This window comes from Alosa pseudoharengus, unplaced genomic scaffold (genome assembly GCF_046254945.1).
Source record: "Alosa pseudoharengus isolate Yale_2024_CS ecotype anadromous, Long Island Sound unplaced genomic scaffold, YU_APseudo_1.1 YU_APseudo_1.1_scf_19, whole genome shotgun sequence".
Taxonomy (NCBI): domain Eukaryota; kingdom Metazoa; phylum Chordata; class Actinopteri; order Clupeiformes; family Clupeidae; genus Alosa; species Alosa pseudoharengus.
This window is the reverse complement of record NW_027468657.1, coordinates 18,532,105-18,552,488: the sequence shown is the minus strand read 5'-3', so window position 1 is coordinate 18,552,488 and position 20,384 is coordinate 18,532,105. Positions and strand designations below refer to the sequence as shown.

The window sequence follows — 20,384 nt, the reverse complement described above, 5'->3', positions numbered from 1 at the left end:
TCATACGAAATCGATTAATCTGCACTAATTTTTTGAATCAGTTATTTTTTCTCAAATTAATTAATCGAAATTAATCAGTTATTTTGACAGCCCTAATTTATTTATTATTAAACAAAACAATCCCTGTCAGTTCCATGCAGTTTTCAACAGCTATCAAGAAGAGAGGTCATGTCATGGATTTTTGTGAATGTTTCTTCTTCTACATATGCATAAGTTTAGTCATCTAGTTCAAATGATATTCAGCTTTATTGTCAATGCACAAATTAAATACCAGTAGTCTAAAACAAAATGCCGTTTTACCCAGTGGTGCAAATAACTGACATGTCCAAAAGGGCCTTCATGAAATGCGTTGCGAGACTGTTCATACACATTTTAACAGGCAAAGTTGAAGAGCTACTGTCCGTTATTGTTTGTGCAAATAATATGCTGATTCATGTTCCCTTGCATTTTGCAACTATGAGGTCCATGGTTAAGCTCAATCTTTTGACGCAATCTTTTGATTTTCACCCAGCCTAGTCCATGGTAGGCGCCCGATAGAAATATTGTTTAATTTGCGATTGAGATATCCACGCACTGGCGCCCCCCCTGCGACATGTTCGCCCCCCGGTTTTAGAGCTATTCTAAATGCAAAAATGCATAGAGGGAGTTATGACAAAACCGTGACTGTTAACAAACTATATGCTATATAAGGTAGGCCCTATGCTAGGCCTATTACACAACACAGATTGTCACTAGGCTATGCTGGCGACCCAAATAAAATCTCCTTTGGAACCAATGGCTTACACCTTACAGTATCAAGCTGCCACCTCTTGGCGAAAAGTTAATAGTTTTGCATATCAGTAGTAATACATTTCACGTAGCTGTGTGAATACCTGTGAATCACGGAAAGGCCGAATGAAGTGGACACTTCTAAATGGAACCCAACCCACTGTACAGTAGCTCAAGGTATGTGGCTAAAGCAGCCATAATGAAAGCGTTATCATTGTTTGGATACTTCACACACACGTGTTTTTAATCGCATAGACTACAACTACCAAGCTGGAATCAAAGCACATCGACTCCCCTCTCACACCCTAAGCACGCACTTCGAACAAACAAAAAGCTCCTCAGTCTCACGGAATAGCCATAGGCAAAACTGTATCTGACCGGTGTAACGTTGGTACTAAATCATCCATCGCAAAGAATGATTTTTGTAGCACGTGCAACAAATATGTGTAGGTACAGCCCTGCCCTGAATACATCTCAACGTGCGCTCTAAAATATCTGGTTTAAATGGAGATGTAGATCATCACGGGTGCGTTAATAAATCTACATTGCTAGGCTAACTCACTTAGCTCCTGTTAGTAGCCTAGGTTATGGTCATAAGCAAATGAGATGACAGTCGAAAGATACAATTAGTGCTGTTATTGATTTGCTTGGTAGCCTATAAACGCATTTATGGTTTTCTACAAATACATCAATAATCAGATTTGCCTCCATCACTCAACCATGCTAATGGTAACATTATTTTACCTACGTTCTGCTATTGATAGGATTAACGTAGCCTACCTGCAGTAAAAAACAAGCATGTCCATTCTCAGTTTTATTTCGGCTTCAAGAGGAAATGGGAATTACATGTCATGCAGAAATCATCCTACCCTTAGACGTTCTCTGCGGTAAACTACTGTAGCCTACAGTCTTGTCCTTGTAGGAAGCGTAGTGTCTTTCCAACCCACTTTAGATTAACTTCCAACAAAATTACGTCTCACTGCAACGATGCGCCATCTAGTGGACAAACGACTACTTATCGCCCAATACTGGAAATGCAGCCATGATGATGATGATGAATATTTATTTTGGCTTTCTTTTAATCCTACTGAATTTGTAATTATGTATCGGCCGTTCTAATACCGATAGTATGTGGGTGCCTGTGTGTGTGTGTGCATGTGTATATGTGTGCACCACCATCTACAGGCCAATGAGTGTACAGTCACTAAATGTATACATAACTTAATTTTTTAGACCCCCCCATGGATGAAATTCTACGAAACTTGGCATACCCCCAGAGAATGTCAGGTTAATCATACACATAAAATTTGGTGCAGTTCTGAACGTCTTTACTGAAGAAAGGGGCGATTAAAGCAGAATGATATTGCATTTTCATTTTTTACCGGGGGGGTGCAAATCACAAATGAGTGATTATGGGCTAGGTTGATGTGGGCCCTTGAGACCAACATACCATAAAAATGTCTTCATCCTCGGTGCCACGGTTCAGGTAGTTATTTAGGAAAAACTGAATTTTGGGGTTTCGGGGGGCCCAGCGCGGAGGGGGAGTGGCCCCCGGGGACCAAACGAAATGTTTCCGTAAAAGTCTAGTGGGGCTACATACCCACCAAATTTCATGTGCCCCGGTGTTTCGGTGCCCCGGGTATCGTTGACCAAAATTTCAGGAAGTAGATGACGGGAAAAAAAAAAAAAAAAAACTTTGACAATCCCTATATGACCGCTAGCGGTGGTCATAATAATAAAAACTGAATAATCAGGGCTGCCAATTTCTGAGTTCAGCTTGTAGTGAGAATATTTACAGGAGAATGTGTGTGCTGCAGAGCACCCCCCAAAGATTTTTCAACACACCTGAATATGCTGAGCCTCATTCATATATTCAATGTATGGCTCATCTGCACACTGTTTTATAAAATATACATAAACATGATTTATTTATTTATGTATTCATAATTATTTATTATCAAAATGTAGATGAATTTCTTAACTCACATTCTTTTGGACAAGTTGCATGTGAGCTCATGTTGCCTTTTCTAAAAGCAAGTCTGGTTAAGTCTGTCACTGATGTTTCTCTATGTGAATGAACATAGGCCTACCAATATATTTGAAAGAAGAGTTATTACGCTCCACCTGCTGGCGTAAACATGGAGCTACCAATAGCAATACCTTGAGATTCCAATACAAGTTATGTAGCATAACTAATGATGGTAACAAGATTATGGCATCAGATGACCACAGCATCACCATGTACCGAAGAGTAAACATGTGCAGACAGAAATTATGTGAAAATGTGTTGACCAGAGGAGCTGCTTCCCTCTAGTGGTCAATACAGGGTATGACTATATGAAAACTGAAACGTAGCAGGCAACATCTTAATGCAGCATCTTAGCATTAAGACAACTTCATTGTCAAACCCAGCTGATGAGGCCTCGCTAAAACCAGGACACGCTTTGTCTCAGAGAGAAAATAAATCATGACTATAGCCGCATAGGCAGAAAACTGAGACCACACTGACTTAAGAATACATCGACAGGTGAAAAGCCATTTCTACATGCGTCATTCAGGGCTGTCTGCTCTTCATTTAGTCTGAAACTACTGCTGTTTTGCTGTCCAGAGGCTTGGTTCTCACACGCTGTGAGATGTTTATTTTAATAGCTATTCTTGGTAAGTAAATGATCTTTAAGTATTCATTTCAATTACTGATATGATATGATGAAACTATTGATTGTAGGCTATATTTGTATTCATGTGTTAATTTAATCTTACAGTTGCACTTACTGTGACAGAGGAGATTCCCACAGTGTCCCAGGGCTCAGGTATGTTTAATCGAGAAATAAAAGAAAACCTGTAACATGTCAAGACCATTTAAATTCACTTTGTTTTTCATATTTTATAGCAGCTGCAGATAAAGATCCTGTTCTCCCTGCTCACATTTCTGGATCTTCTTCACGTGTTAAAGTTGGGGGAGATTTTGAGTTCAAGTGCAGCACATTTGGATCAAAGAAACCTGAGGAAGTGGTGTTTGTTTACCTCTGCAAGGACGGAGTTGGCATAAAGAAGGCCTCAACCAACAGTTATGACTCCACTTTCCAAGTGACAAGTGCCACAAAAGAGCATAGAGGAAGTTACAGCTGCGTGTTCTCCAGAACAAAATACCAGCCCAGTGAGGTGAGAGGACAGGGGGGAAACTCCATCTCCATCCAAATAATTGGTAAGAGCTGCTCTCATCACATCATGGCCGATCAGTCACTTGAATACTATTGTTATTCTTGTTTGAACCATGAATGTTAATGTACGGTACACATGTTTTATGAGAACCAAAGGTTTTTTTTGTGGGGCAGCAGCAGTTACAGTATTTCCTCATGTCTGTGTTTGTGTAGAGAGAGCATATCCAGCAGTAACAGCATTTCCTCATGCCTGTGTTTGTGTAGAGAGAGTATATCCAGCAGTCATAGCCACTGATGAGTCCAGAGTGACAGCAGGAGCACATGTGGATTTCAGATGCTCCTCTACTGATGCTCCAGACACCGTAGTCCTCCTTGCGTACCTCTGCAGGAATCACACCATCATTGACATTGAGATGTGGGATTCTCAGAAGAAGCAGGCTAGTTTCCATCTCAGAAGAGTCCAGCAGGTCAATACAGGCAACTATAGCTGTGTGGTGTCAGATGCACTATTGTCTGCAACAGAGCCGGATGTGTGTGGAAGACGTGCAGTTTTCCTGGAAGTTCATGGTGAGTATTTAAGGGTTTTTTTCACAGTGCAATTTAAACTTAACTTTAATGAGTCTGTGAAAATGTGCTTTGTTTTTAATTTCCTATTGTTGGAAATTGCTCTGTTATTCAAAACCCTGTTGTATGCCGACAGCACAAGATATGTCCACACCTGTTGAGTTACAACCTGAACAGGTTTCACATTGTAATGAGAACTTCTTTCGGATACTGTGCAGCATCGGAGTGGTCATGATTGCTGTGGCTATTATAACCAGTGGCCATTTCTGTCAACGAAGAGGTAAATAATCAGTATGTAAACACTATTTTTTTATCCTTTAGGCCTATAGGCTACGATACGATACCAAATGTACAATGTTATGGCCAGCTCAGAACCACAACATAAAAGAGGGAGCTGGACAACAGTGTTTTTTTCAACCAAAATATATTTATTTATAAGAAATTAGAAATAATAAAGGACTGCAGTCAAAAATATGTCTGGGTGGGTAGGGGGGTGCTGTGGTGCAACTGGCTACAGCACTCATATCCTACTACATTTGGGTCCAAGTGCCCATGGGGAGCCGGCCCGGGGCATTTCCCAATCCCATCTCTCTCTCTCTCCCACTCACTTCCTTTCAGTCTTTAACCGTCCTATCATAATAAAGGCAAAAATGACGTCTATTGAAACAAACAGATTCTCCCTGTTATGAGTCAGTGTTCCATCAAAATTATGTTCAAGCCATTATCTTACACATTGTTTTAAAATGTCAGGCATTTTGAAAGTACCAACTGAGACCAGCCCTGGCGTGTGCGTTCCCATGGTAACCCAGTCAGCTTCAGTGAAGAACGAGCCGTGCCATGATCCACAAGACAATTAACTTGGGTGATGTGATGAGTATGGAGAATGTGTGTCCACTTGTGTCCACGCAATGTTTAAACATTTATATTACATTTTCACTGCTTCTAAACATCTCTCTCCTTCACTGTGATATGTATACAATGCCAGTCATGTCTTGACTCTTTAAGATGTACATATTTATGACAAAAATGTATTCCAGAAACCTGTCTCCTTATCAGTCATTCTAATGCTGCCTTCTGAATGTTACTAATTGTGTCTCTTATAGTATAGACACCAAGTATTTAGACAGGAAGTAAGATGTCTAAATTTATTTTGCTGCACTTACCCTAGATTGACACGCTCGCGTTGCGTTACTGCATGCCGTTGGGTTTTCCTGTGGTGTATACCTTGAAGCATAACCGTAATTTGATTGGCTGGTGCCTTGCATTGCTGTCCGTTGGTGCAGCAAAAGTTGAACATTTCTCTTCTTTTTGACGGCAACGGGAGCAAAGCAACCCAACGGAACTACAATACAATTCGGCAACGGATGACATAAACCTATGCAAAGTGAATGAGATGCTTCTCCACTGCATTCAACGCAACCGTGTGTAGGCACCGTTAGGCTACTGCAGCATCTCATGGTCTACACACCTACTGCCACATCTCTTCTCTTGAACAGGAGTTTTAGAGCCTATTTAGAAATTCTGTTTCATATGAGTGTATTTCATGCCATTTATTATAACTTTGTCAGTGAAACTATTTATCCTCCTGTCTACCAGCAGTCCATTATCCATTAAAATGTATTTTTTATTTATCTATTGAGGTTGTGGTGGTTGACAATGTCATGATACATCTCTTATCTAAATGTAGAATGTAGTTTCCTGAATGGAGATTCTGTTACAGGTTGAGACCACTGTGAAAAGATTTAAAGGTATCTATTGCAGTTTTGCGCATTTTTGGCGACTCTATAGCTCCCCCTAGAGTCACAAAATGTTAATACTTTAATACCTTTGTAAATGCCACTCACAGCTTGAGCCCTTCCCTCTGGACACGGTATATGTCCATTTGTTTTGGAGCTGATGGAATAGCAACAGGCAAAGACAATCTCCAGAGAACTATAACTCCTGACCAGGTAATGTTTCACAATTCTCGTGAGATGTTCCCAGGACAGGTCGACGAGACCCAAATTGCAAGGCTAGTTCTCCTTCAGGGCGCTGGCTGCTATATAGCCCCACAATTCTCCCTTATTACAAGTTAATTTACCATCAAAATGACTTCAAAGCATAAGGTAACATACGTGCATAGGATGCCTTTAAATATTTTATGTAAATGCTCAGTATGCCCAGAAGCAAGCAAATTAATTAATAAAGCAAAACTAAAACATAAAAACAACATAAAAAATTATGTACTATGCAGAACATATTATCAGCAATCCGAACAAGTTCATTTAGCCAACTATTTAAACTTATAAGTGATTTTCTTATCCAACAGGCTTAAAGTTATTTTGTCATACCTGACGGTTTCGACTGCTGACTGCAGTCATCTCCAGAAGAGTCACATGATGTTGCTGTGAAGTCTGCTGTGTGTGTGATATATTTAGTTTGCATCATTCCACTGATGGAATGACGCTGTCCCCTGGCGCCTCCCTGTCGTCCAATGGTTCATCAGGCGACCGGGTATGGGAGCCCCCTAATAGATGTCGATACTATTATTTTATGGTAAAACATCTCAGGGCTGTAACAGTCATCTTCCAATAATCAGAATCTTCTGTTGCACACCTCTGCTTTAGAGCTTATTTATAAATTATGTTTCATGTGACCACCATCCAGCAAAACCAATGTAACCTACAGAATTTGGTAAGACATCAGTAACCTAGGAGATCAGGCTTGATTAGGAGTAGTGGTGAATCTGTCTGTGTTTGTGTAGTGTATGGTCTGCATTGAGTTATTTATATCAGAGCAGTATATAGAGATATCTCTATATACGGCTCTGATTCATATTGTGTAACATTGCCATCTAGTGGCAGAGAAATATAAAAGACAGCATTATGAAACTGGTAGAAGCAGTGCTAGACTGGGTAAAGTAACTGGTATTAAGCAAATGGTTTTATTTAAAACAATTATATTCCCTTGTGCGGTTTTGCTTAAGACAACTAAGTTGGACAAATCAAGATGCCATATAACCTGATGTAGTCTGATGACAACAACTTCCGGTTACAAATGTTCTGTCTTGTTTTTAAATTGAAACCCATCAAATACACACAATGAAATATAACATCATGAAACAAAACCTAAAACATTGAAATGCATAGAAAACTACATAGCAACACACATTTTTAGATTAGCGAACACACCAAACTCACATTGAGACAACTCAATCAAAGCAACAAGATATCTTGACTGGCTAATGTTGTGCGTTAAACTTTTTTTTTAAATACTGTATAATAAATGATTTCACACCATAATCTTTACATTTCCAACAGAATGAAAATAACACACCGAAAACAAAATGTAGATTTGTGACTCCTGATGGCTTCTGAGTCATCTAGAGCTCATCCTCTCTCTGAGCTTCAGCACTGGTATTTTCTAGACACACAAGAGAGTGAGACATGTTTACAATCAAAACTTTATATTAAAGGAACACGCCACCCAAAATCAGTAGTGATATATGTTCTTACCGTAACTTTCACGAGTTGAGTCGTACCTCTCCCGCGTCGGTAGGTGCACTCAAACGCTCTGTCGCGCAGCGCGAATGTGTTAGCATGTTGCTATGCTAGCGGGCTCTGCCGTGGCCGTAGAGAGAGGCACATAGCAGTATTCAAACACCTCCACGTCTTACCTACTTAAATACAGTTGCACGAGTAGTTGATGAAAAATGTTAGGGCACACAACATGAAACGTGACGATTTTCCAAGCGAATAAACATGAGAACTACAATGTGTGGCGCAATAGCACTTGGGAGTACTTCGACCTAGCGTGGTAATATTATTAACACCTAATTGTAGATCCTATCCACCACAGAGTTTAGAATCCATGCTGGATCGACCCTCAGCCTCTCCCTCCCCTCTGAGCGAGAGAGGCACACACACTAGAGATGCGCTGATGGGCTATTATTTCAACCATAACTGCATAGCAAAACGTATCATCCATCAGCCATCCATCAGCACCAAAGTTTGTTGACCAATTTTCAAAACCGCACCTGCTGGTTGTTTTAATGTAGGCCTAGGCTATATGGGTGATGCAGCGCTGCTGACGTGAGGCTAGAAAGCCCTTGCCTGTTCTAGAAAGACTGATCTAATGCAGCAAATATCAAAAGGCAAAAGTCGTACATTGGCTAGGCCTATCCCCAGAATATCAGCAGCAAACTCGGTCTCTGTCGCGCAAAACAGTCTCCAAATAAAACGCACATCGGCCTGTTGCCTATTCTGCCAGCTTGTGACAATATATCGTCCAAAATGCTTGATTGCATTGCATTCTCCACATTTTTAGCTACATTTTCATGTACCACATCAGCATTTTTGTTCAGTGAATCTTTTGTAAATTGCTTTACAATTACCGTCGGGCCCTTGTCAGCAGACTTCGGCTTGCCTCTTGCCATATTCACTCCTTGTCTTCCGATGTCATTTCTGAGTCATCTACAGATGTTCACCTCCCTAAATAGAACCAACTTCAACCTGTGTTATATCCTAGATGAGACTGCCTGGGTTATTTTGTTTAGATATTAGCATATAAAACACATAATTGTAGCCTACCATTCAGGGAATAGGCATTTAAAAGAGAGACAGAGAGTGATATGACTAAGAAATGACATCGGGCGATGGCAGTGCGAGATGTTCAGAACGTAGGCTAAGAGCTAAAACTACAAACTCACTAACATCCACAGCGGAAAAAGAAGGTAAGAAAAATAGTCGGAAAACTTAGATGTGTAAGGCAAGCAAGCAAGTTTGGCGGTTGTTACTAAAAATGTGAACATGCACGTTGCATTGTTGTGCGGTGGACTTTCAGAATGAATGGAGTCGGAGTTTCTTTAATATCGAGGCGTCATATTTGTCCGATGGCCTGCTATAAAATGAATTGCGATGTCTGTCTGAAAAAGACGCGCTCGTGCAGTCAAAATGAATGGGAGTCTTCAGAACAGGCTTGTCAGTCAACCTGACATAACAGTGTGTAAAGTAGCCTATAATGTGAATGACTTGTTATTTTATCAAGGATTTCTTTCTTTTTGCAAAAAATAAAGTACAATAGGCATTAATTAGTAGGCCAGGAGCATGCTGAAATTATGTGGCAAATTGCGTTTTTTATTACATTGATAAAATTGTAAAAGGACGTGACCGAAGCTGAGGCAAGCCAGGCAATACACTCTCAAAAATAGGGGTACGGTTGGGGTACATTTTTGTTCTTTTAGGTACAACTTTTGACCCTGTACCTTAAAGGGAACAAAATTGAGCCCCTAAAGTACTAATATGTACCGTTCCTGGATCATTAATGTACCTTTTCGCAAAGGGACCATATTTGTACCTAAGGGTACAAAAAGTACATGGCCTGTCACTCAAAAGTTGTTGGGGGAGGAGATTCGGGACGGGAGCAACCGTTATTTTTCCCCTCAACTTTGTTCATCTCACTCACCAAGAAATGGAGCAACTTTCAGTGAGGAGCTTGGTGTGAGAAAACACATGTGCAGGATGGAATAATCTTTGTGGAAGAGGAGGCAAAGCTATTCAGAGGTAAGGTGTAGTTGCAATTTATCGAAATTCGGTTTGTACATTGTAAATAGCCTACTGTTACAGTAATGGAGTCATATTGTTGGCTTAAAGGCTAACATTAGCATTCGCTAGCAACTTAGCCTAGGTTAGCTATGAATTCAGATATTTTTAAATGGAGTTCAAACTCCTTCAATAATGCATGACTATCGTGATAAATGGTAAGGAAATGATTTGTGTGTGTGTTTTATTATTTACTATTTCCCATGTCAATGTTAAGTTTTTGTGGAAGCCATTAAAGCCAACTTTCACTAGCAATCATTATCCTAACTAGCTTAGCCCATAGATATATGAGCATATCCTAGCACTGTTAGCCATACATACTTGCTAACTTCCCTGAAAGGCTGGTTTAATATCAACGGTAGTGCAGGTGAAAGAAGCCTGGTAAGTGCATACATGCAGTAAGCATGATCGATCACTCTCAACACTGTCATTTTGTTTAGGTGAAAATTAATTAGTTGAGTTGCCTATGTTCACCAGAACATCCTGGTTGTCATTGCTTATCTAGTTAGAAGCTAGAGGGAGCAACTCAGAACCATTCTATAATGTTATAAAGTTACTCAGAGCTTGATAATGGTCTAAAGTAAATCTAACGTTAATCCTTCTCACAGATACCCACCAAGGCAGAACATGGCCACTTGGAAGTAAGCTTACCTTTCCTAAAGGATCTAATGGCTACGTAAGTTACCCAACTTGGTGTTTTTTTTGTAATGGTATTTTTCTTATTGATGTTAAATACATATAGAAAAGTATTGCATAATAAATTATGCAAATTATAATAATACAGACTTTTAGATTTTTTTTTGCCCAATAGCAATTTATATATTGGTTAAGATTATCTTTGTGCTATTTCATTGTTGTGTCATTTTGTTTAATTATATTATTCTATTGCATGGCATTTGTCTCTCAAACACATAGTGGAGCAGGCAGCTTTCGTTCATAAAGATACGGTGAAAAGGAGTAAGGAGAAGTTTGGGAGAGTCAGCCGGTCCATGGAACTTGTAATGACTCAACGCTGATCTATGCCAGGTGAGCAGATTGATATAGTTACATACATGTATTAGACAAGGTATTTTACACAATCTGTCTGAGGCTATTTATTTGTGTGGTTGAAAAAAATCTTATTCTGAGGTTTGTGTTTGCATTTTGCTTCCAACAGATGTAAAACCCCTGCTGTCATTGGTGAGGCTACCACTGCTATTGAAAATATGTGAACGTCCTGTAGATCAAGTAAGGTTCCAGTAAGTCAAAGTGGATATATGCAGAAGAACAGAAGTTGAAGAGGGGGAAAACAGCAGCCTCTACTGCTGTTGACCTTTACTTAGCACACTCTCCTGAAGAATATGTTGGATTTCTGCCAGTTTTTGAAATTGAACTTTGGTGCCTTTTGAGACTCTTGCCTTTTTAATGGCTCGCCTCATGATTGGAAGGATTGGAGTGTGTTTTCTGATTGATTGATTTATTGGTGAGGTAATGAACATTGTAACAATATATTGTACATTTTTACAGGCTTGCTAATATTTCCCAAAGGCTTGCACATTGTTTTCTGAGATACTACTCTAAAATGTCGCTATATGACTCATTACATCACACATATCGTTCACTCAATTCTATGGTGTATGCACTGTGAATGAGATCTAAGATCATAGCTACTAAGTTACTGCAAGGACTTTGTTAATTTTGCAACGTGTAATGGTTATGGCAAGCAGATACTGTATTTTCATCACTGTCACATACACGAGTATTAACATAAACTTGAAAGCATACAAGGTTTGTTGGAGTAATTACTAACTCAAATATTGGTATTTTATAGATCATATAAAGGTGTTATTAGTGCTATCGTGCAAATTAATATATTTTTTTCCTTCTGCGTATAAACACAATGTGGCTATTCAGGCAAAATATTGTAAACCAAAGTGTTTTATTATTTACACTTACATTAAGAGTCATAACATGTTTTACGTGAATATGTATATTGATATGGATATAAGATATTTTGATGTTTTGATATGAATGTGTTTTTAATATGAACATGTTACATTTATTGTACCTGTATTCATGTGAAGTATTGTGTGTAATATCCCCCCAGAATAAACATTTAAATGTACTTATTGGTTGTGCATATATTTTAGTTATACCACCTTAAATTTTCACTGGGGTTGTACCCTTGAAGTACAGAATAGTACCTTTTAAGGGTACTATGTGATAATGATATATACAGGTACATTTTAGTCATTGCAGGTACACAAGTGTACCTTGATGGGTACAGATGGCTAGGGTACACAAATGTACCTGCATTCATAGGTACAGTATTGTACTTCAAAAGGGTACTGCCCCAGCGACAAGCATTTGTACCGACTTAGGTACACACTGGTACTTCCATTTCTTAGAGTGTAGGCCTATAGGCCCGACGGTAATTGTAAAGCAATTTACAAAAGATTCTTGGTTGATGGTTGATTGGTTGATTCTCAAGCTGGCAGAATAGGCAACAGGCCGATGTGCGTTTTATTTGGAGACTGTTTTGCGCGACAGAGACTGAGTTTGCTGCTGATATTCTGGGGATAGGCCTAGCCAATGTACGACTTTTGCCTTTTAATATATTTGCTGCATTAGATCAGTCTTTCTAGAACAGGCAAGGGCTTTCTAGCCTCACGTCAGCAGCGCTGCATCACCCATATAGCCTACATTAAAACAACCAGCCACCACCTCTAGTGTGTGTGCCTCTCTCGCTCAGAGGGGAGGGAGAGGCTGAGGGTCGATCCAGCATGGATTCTAAACTCTGTGGTGGATAGGATCTACAATTAGGTGTTAATAATATTACCACGCTAGGTCGAAGTACTCCCAAGTGCTATTGCGCCACACATCGTAGTTCCCATGTTTATTCGCTTGGAAAATCGTCACGTTTCATGTTGTGTGCCTTAACATTTTTCATCAACTACTTGTGCAACTGTATTTAAGTAGGTAAAACGTGGAGGTGTTTGAATACTGCTATGTGCCTCTCTCTACGGCCACGGCAGAGCCCGCTAGCATAGCAACATGCTAACACATTCGCGCCGCGCGACAGAGTGCACCTACCGACGCGGGAGAGGTACGACTCAACTCGTGAAAGTTACGGTAAGAACATATATCACTACTGATTTTGGGTGGCGTGTTCCTTTAACAAGTTACTCCAGGATTTACCACAGATGACACAGAGAAGGCTATTTAGTAAACTAAAACAACACAGTTACTGTACCATTAATCACTTTGGGAAAGATTATCTGCTAAATGAGTGAACGTAAATGTAGGGCTCTACATGAACAGTTTAACACTTAAAGGTGCTCTAAGTCTAAGTGATGCTGGGCAACGTCACTTCTGTTGACTTTCAAACAAAAACAAAGAGCTAGCTCGCTCCCCCTCCCTCGTGTTGCTCCCGTGCAATTGAAACTCCTAAACCTGCATCTTTCTGTGATTTGCTGGAACAGTTTGTTATGTTTTCATGGGCTAGGTTTGCCCAGATTGTTTTTGTTGCCGTTCTTGGAGCCTGGGCTTTCAGATCGCTTTTTTTTTACAGTGTATTCAGGACACAGACAGCTAGCGGTTGGTTAGGTGCTGTTTGCAGTAAGTGACATAAAATGTTTTAGCCTAAAAAACGTGTGGCATCGCTTAGAGCACCTTATAAACAGCTCTCAACAGAACTCTAAACTGACCAATCCAAACACAGGAAAGATACAGCTTTTAAGAGACTTCAAAATGTCCGAGACATGAAGAGAGAGCAGCTATTATAAGCATATTGAGAACATGCAATTGAACGTGAAGAACCTGCACACTCACCGTATGTATCAGAATGCTCTGCGTCTGCAATCTGTGTATCAGGCCCTATCAAATCATAACAGTTGAATGATTGTTGAAATGTCTGACAGGATTATTAGTCTTTGATCATAACATGTTTACCTTTAAACTCAAAGGTCCTCCTTCTGTGGAGCTCAAACCCAACCAGGAGAGCAACACCAATAACCAGCAGGACCCCAATCACACTCCCACGTAGCAGGGAAACTGTGTGCACTGAACACAACAAAGATGACAACTTCTGCTTTGAGAAAGAATAACTAAGCTGATCTCCTTCTAAGTAGTATGATGACGACAGCGATGAGAATAATGGGCACTACTACGCCAGCCATGTAGATAGAATTTAATTCTGAAAAATATGATTTCAAATCATATCATTATAGTGCTTCAACAGAGGGAGATGTATGCTTTTCCACTGTGCTTACCAACAATGCCATCTCCAGGGGTGGGGAGTGCGTCATTAGCACTTTGTGAGTTGTTTTTAGAAAAGTGCTCTATAAGTAAACATTATTATTATTATTATTATTGTTATTAATATGAGTCCTGCTTTAATGAATGCATATAGCATTACTTTTATTCAGACACCTCACTGCATTTTTCATTATGCCTTTCATGTGAAATGTCAAGCTGAATTTACCAACAGTGGTAATTCCAGTGGTTGTTGGATTGGCTTCAGTATACTCATCTAATCATTAGAAATACCATAGTGAGGTAGTGTCAGCGCATTACCATCCATTATTTAGCCACGCCCATGAAGGTGAGCATGGATCACATAAGAAATGAATGTCAGCTTCAGACAAATCAAACAAGTTGCACATCCATGTCAGGGTCTTTAAAGTATGTATCTAACTAGTTGTTCCATCGCAAAAGATGAAGCACTGAGGAAGAAACTGAATTTCAAGTGAGGCTCATATTCCAACCCGATCACACTCGCCATGCGTATGATTCCGGACGCAAACCTGTGCACGCCAATGCGTACAGTAATGTACGCAATTGTCAATAATTCGCACATGCGCGATAGCCTGAAATAGGCTTCCTCGAGCTTGCAATGGTTTTCACAGGTAGGCTACAGTAGGCTAGCTTAAATCCGTTCATTTGCTCGTGTTTGCTATTGTTTCTGTTTCAAAATGTGTGTTTAAACTGCTACCCTATTTTAGTTGGATAACATGACCTATCACGCACATCTGTAGGATATTTAATATTTATTGGCGATAGTGTTTTGTTTTTTTAATTGGTATAAACGAGCGTGCATTTAATAGGCTATACGAGTGTAACGGTGCGGTTGCCCGTTACGGCTACAGTTTATTTCATACGGGAGCTAAATACAAAGATCGGACAACGTGATTTACAAACACACTTTATTTGCACACACGAACACGAACGGCATCCAGCATGGTTGCAGCAACTGCAAACCACAAACGCATACAGGACAATAAGCCTTACTTTCAGGGTGGCCAACTGAAGGTTGAGGGAACACGGACATTTAGTAAACTGTTCATTGTGTCGGACAATAGCGCTTCCTGGTCTGGGGACGGAGAAAAGACCCGACGGAAAGTCGCAAGGAACATTATAAGTTCGTGGAGTGTGACGTACTGAACAAGCAGAGGTCAAGTGTGCAGGACAAGAGGGGTGTTTGGGGACGTTCTGGTTATGTATGCTATGTATTAGGTTATGAAGTTAGATAATAAGATTGCCTTGTTATGAAACTGGGTTTTATCGTATGGAATGTATTAATGGATATTTATATGGAGAAGATGCGTTTTGTTAATTAATTGATTGATTGATTGTGCATTGGTTTAGTCGGCAGAGGTAAATTCTCTGGTCGGACTATGGTTGAGGCAGAAGGAGGTAGAATGGTCTGAGGTGAGCAAGTGATAGCCCCTGCTAATAGACCTAACACTCGTTCTGTGATTTGCAGCAGTTTGCCCCATCATTGAAAAGGGTTGTCAAAGTCGATTGGATATATTTTGGAATCTCATTGATTGATTTGAGATTATTGTTTGGAGTTTGGTTTTTTTGTTCTTTTTCCGATTTTTCTCCATACTGGTTCATGCATGCAGCTGCTAAGGTGGAAATAAAAACCTGGCTACTTTTGAGAAACATCACCACTGTCTCCTGTTTCCATCACCGCAACGCCAGCCCGATCACAACGAGCGAGCCTAATTTTAATAATAATAGCCTGGTAAAGCTGTAATATTTTAATTTGAGCCTTGTTAAACATCCACGATATATTTAGTAGTTTGTTTGAGATTTGTGGACTGTTTGGAAGGTGACTGCTATAAAATTCTCGGACATACTTTTTTTAAAAAGTGGCGAAAGTCCAGTTCAAATTGGAGAAATTTTCCATCACGTCCTATATTGATGTCATTAGTTTGCGACATAATTGTTCACTCCTCGGCTGCCGCAGCCCAGATGGATGCATAGGGATGGATGTTGTGGTCAGCCTTGGTAAATTGGTACAAAAGTATGTCTTTTTTCGTGGTCAGTTAAACTCCTGTTCTGCCTTGTTCGCTTCCAAGTTTTGCAAGTATAAGAAAACAAGGAGATCACGTTAATAGGCCTAGGTTTTAAGACAACAGCTGGCAGCAGTCTGCCTGCCCCGTGTCTTACCATGCCGCCGGTGATGTAAGTTAGCAATGTCCCGTTTAATGTCAATATAACTTACTGTTCACCTTGATAGTTGGCTATTGGGTAATGTTTCCATTTTCTTTTCTAGTGTACTTTGATAAGAAAACGATACATTTTCAATGATGGAATGGATCATTCTATACACATCGATGTTACATGCACGCAATGAAAAAGCTAATAAGCTAGCGCTGGCAATAGGCAAACTTCATCAAAATGGACAGTTCAAAACAAACGTTGAATCTTATCATTCTCTGTTGCAGTACCTTAGAAGAGATGGATATTATAACAATATTGCAGTATTACTACAATATTTTCTTCAAATAAATCAACTGGCCGATACAATACTGCACTGAGGTAGCCATCTAGTCATGAGTTTGTGGTTATAGCTGTTGAGATGCCCAGCTGTTATGGGGAAACAAAAATAACATGGCACCAAAGAATTGTCTTGTTTACAGGGCAATCCATGTATTAGTGAACACATGATGATTTCCTGTGGCCCAGTGGTCAGATAAATAAATGAATGAATTATTGAAAAAAATATTCTTCCCCTTTCAGAAAGAAGCTGTTCTGATGTGTTTTCCTTTCCACCCCAAATCCCTATCCCACATAATTTGACCAGTGGTCCTTGGTATGTCCATCTTGCATTTGCATTGAACACATTCATATTTTTAATTTTCTTTCTCTCAAAATGTATTGCTCGGCATTCTTCGGACATTCGACTCTGGCAGTGATTGTAAGTTGGAAGAGGTTAGCAATGTAAGGAAGGGTATAGTAGATATGATTTAATCTGGAGTGTTCAGTAGTATATATTCTTTTAACCTGAGTGTCCAGTGTTCAGAAATCAGTCTTAGAATTAATATATAAGACTACTATAGAAATACTATAGCGTCTATAGAATATTATAGAGGTATTACAACATCACAGAATTATGTTATGTTCCGCTTGTGTTGTCCTGCTGTGGCTGTCTATTGTTGTTGTTGTTGTTGTTGTTGTTGTTCTGTGGTGTATGTGTTGTTGTGTGTGCAATTGTTGTTGTGTGTATTTTTGGTGGGCTGATGGTTGTTGTTGACTGTTTTTGAAAAAAGAACACTAACTGTAGGCAGTGCTCTTGGATGGGGATTTAAAGCAAGGTTCCTATTGATCGATCTCCTTCAGATAATGTGGCCTCTTCATTTTCAACTGGGAAGGACCTGCATGGACTTGAGAATACAGAGCCAATCGGTATGTACAGTATTAGACACACACACACACACACACACTCACTCACTCACTCACTCACACACACGCACTCTCTCGGAGGAATCAACGCTGTTACACCTATCCTGTAGATGTCAATTAATATGAATTAAGACATGTCACACCTTCCTATTTACTATGGTACATCATATTCAGAAAATACATAGTTTTCATGGCTGCAACTGCTTTGCCTTTGTGTTGGAGCTCAAAACATCATATGCCCCATTCATTCGCCAATATACAAAATAGAAAAATATTTTTTTTGCAGACACAATGGTTTGCGTTACAGCTAGAGGGATGAAACTTTGCACACTCCATGTGGGTCATTTGCAGAAGGTCTGACTTGAATTTCAGTTCGTAGCTCCATGCTACCACCCAAAACTCCACCTCTGAAGTGGGAGTGGTCAACTTTTTTAAAGTTTTTCCTTCACAGTTTTTTTCTGTGAGTGTCTCAGAGTAGAGGGTGACAATTTTTCGGGACTCCCGCGGGTCACGGTATTCCCGCGGGTTTCCCGCAGTACGGGAGTAAATTTCACTGTTGGTAACGTGATTGGGACGGGACAGGAAATAATAAACGGGAGCTGGCGGGAAGCCAAAAATTAGGCTATTAATGTCTTGTTGTTGATTGGTAGCCTATCAGAGCAAGACAAGCAGCTGCCCTGTTCACAATCAATCAGCTTCAGATAGGCCCTAGGGCAAATGGATGCAAAGAAACAGTTACAGGCGAAAGTGTCAGCAGAGGACAGCTCTATTCAATTGCACGAGCTGTCCGGGAAAGCGGATCTCGTTGAGTTTAATGTGTCATGCAATGTTGGGGCATGGCACCTCGACGATCGCATTCCTCAATATATTTAACCTATATATCGCATAACCTGGCGGAACGCAAAAAATTGTTTTGTTTACTCATAGCAACAACGTTGCTATGCTTCGCTGGTTTAACGTGATGAGAACGGTGCAAACTTAACTGATGGGATGAGATCTATGAAATGAGCCTAAGCATAGCCTACAGCAAAGTACTGTAAAATATGTAATTTTAATGTAGCCCAAAATGATCGGCTATTAAAGACAAGTTAGACAAGGCTTTCTGCCCGACCAAAATGTAGCCTATGGTCACCGCACGCAACTGTAGCCTAACAGTCGGATAACTTTAGACATCAACATAGGGAGTGGGACGGGATTCGGGAGTCTTTCTCTCGGGATTTTGCGGGACAGAATTTTTTTGGGGGGGCTGTCACGTGATCGGGATATGACGGGAGTATTTGTGCGGGCTCGGGATGGGACGGGAGTGAAAATTGCTTCCCGTGTCACCCTCTATCTCAGAGATCCCACCTTTGGAGCAGTTGTCAGGGGCCTCAAGGCGGTGCCGTTCGTCTTGGTCCCATCCCTCTAGCACCTAGCGTTACCGCGCCAGAAGAGAGAAACCTTGTACGTTTCGAACAGTTTATCTCCTTCCGGGAATAATCCACCGACTCCAAACTGAGCCTGGCTTGTTTGTGATGTCCCGTTGTTCAACATATTCTGATTTCATACTTATCGGACCAACAAAAGTGAGTTTTTTTGGCTAAAAATTTAAAAATGGCTAAACGTTAGCAATTCCACTGCTTTGTTATTTTGCATAGCAACCACCATATGTACCCTAGCAACCCCGAAGCAACCACCTTAATTACCCTAGCAACACTCTAGCAACCATCTTAATTACCATAGCAACCACTTGAATAATGTCAAGCTAGCAACCACTATATCAGCGAGAGAGGCACACACACTAGAGATGCGCTGATGGGCTATTATTTCAACCATAACTGCATAGCAAAACTTATCATCCATCAGCACCAAAGTTTGTTGCATTAGATCAGTCTTTCTAGAACAGGCAAGGGCTTTCTAGCCTCACGTCAGCAGCGCTGCATCACCCATATAGGCTAGCCTACATTAAAACAACCAACGGATGGTGGGCGGGTGCGGTTTTGAAAATTGGTCAACAAACTTTGGTGCTGATGGATGATAAGTTTTGCTATGCAGTTATGGTTGAAATAATAGCCCATCAGCGCATCTCTAGTGTGTGTGCCTCTCTCTCGCTCAGAGGGGAGGGAGAGGCTGAGGGTCGATCCAGCATGGATTCTAAACTCTGTGGTGGATAGGATCTACAATTAGGTGTTAATAATATTACCACGCTAGGTCGAAGTACTCCCAAGTGCTATTGCGCCACACATTGTAGTTCTCCTGTTTATTCGCTTGGAAAATCGCCACGTTTCATGTTGAGTGACGTACACATTTTTATCAACTACTCGTGCAACTGTATTTAAGTAGGGAAAATGTGGAGGTGTTTGATTACTGCTATGTTCCTCTCTCTACGGCCACGGCAGAGCCCGCTAGCATAGCAACATGCTAACACATTCGTGCCGCGCGACAGAGCGTTTGAGTGCACCTACCGGCGCGGGAGAGGTATGACTCAACTCGTGAAAGTTAAGGTAAGAACATATATTACTACTGATTTTGGGTGGCGTGTTCCTTTAACATTAAGCCATTTTTCAATTTTTAGCCAAAAAACAGGGAGGGAGGCTGCTTTTAAAAGAGAGGTAAAGTATAATTTTTTTACGGGTGCGAAATCACAATAAATGACCGGCAA

At 40.4% G+C, this 20,384-nt stretch overlaps 1 protein-coding gene and 3 long non-coding RNA genes across 8 annotated transcripts in view; 3 read left to right on the top strand and 1 right to left on the bottom strand.

Annotated features, from left to right (window-relative positions):
- The window catches only part of LOC143132420 (uncharacterized), a 39,497-nt gene that overhangs the window by 10,209 nt on the left and 8,904 nt on the right, over positions 1 to 20,384 (bottom strand). The gene's annotated exons all lie outside the window — the stretch shown is intronic.
- LOC143133118 (uncharacterized) lies at positions 3,334 to 3,801 on the top strand. Its single transcript, XR_012988462.1, has 3 exons — positions 3,334 to 3,426; positions 3,531 to 3,578; positions 3,659 to 3,801. It is a non-coding gene; the product is annotated as an uncharacterized LOC143133118 (long non-coding RNA).
- On the top strand, positions 9,676 to 12,456 carry LOC143133117 (uncharacterized). Its single transcript, XR_012988461.1, has 4 exons — positions 9,676 to 10,033; positions 10,681 to 10,748; positions 10,988 to 11,098; positions 11,229 to 12,456. It is a non-coding gene; the product is annotated as an uncharacterized LOC143133117 (long non-coding RNA).
- Positions 14,820 to 20,220, top strand: LOC143133116 (uncharacterized). Of its 5 annotated transcripts, none has more exons than XR_012988458.1 (4): positions 14,820 to 14,958; positions 17,081 to 17,153; positions 17,681 to 17,746; positions 20,122 to 20,220. It is a non-coding gene; the product is annotated as an uncharacterized LOC143133116 (long non-coding RNA). The 5 variants fall into 5 exon arrangements; XR_012988460.1 differs by lacking the exon at positions 14,820 to 14,958 and adding an exon at positions 16,239 to 16,361; XR_012988457.1 differs by lacking the exon at positions 14,820 to 14,958 and adding an exon at positions 16,453 to 16,522.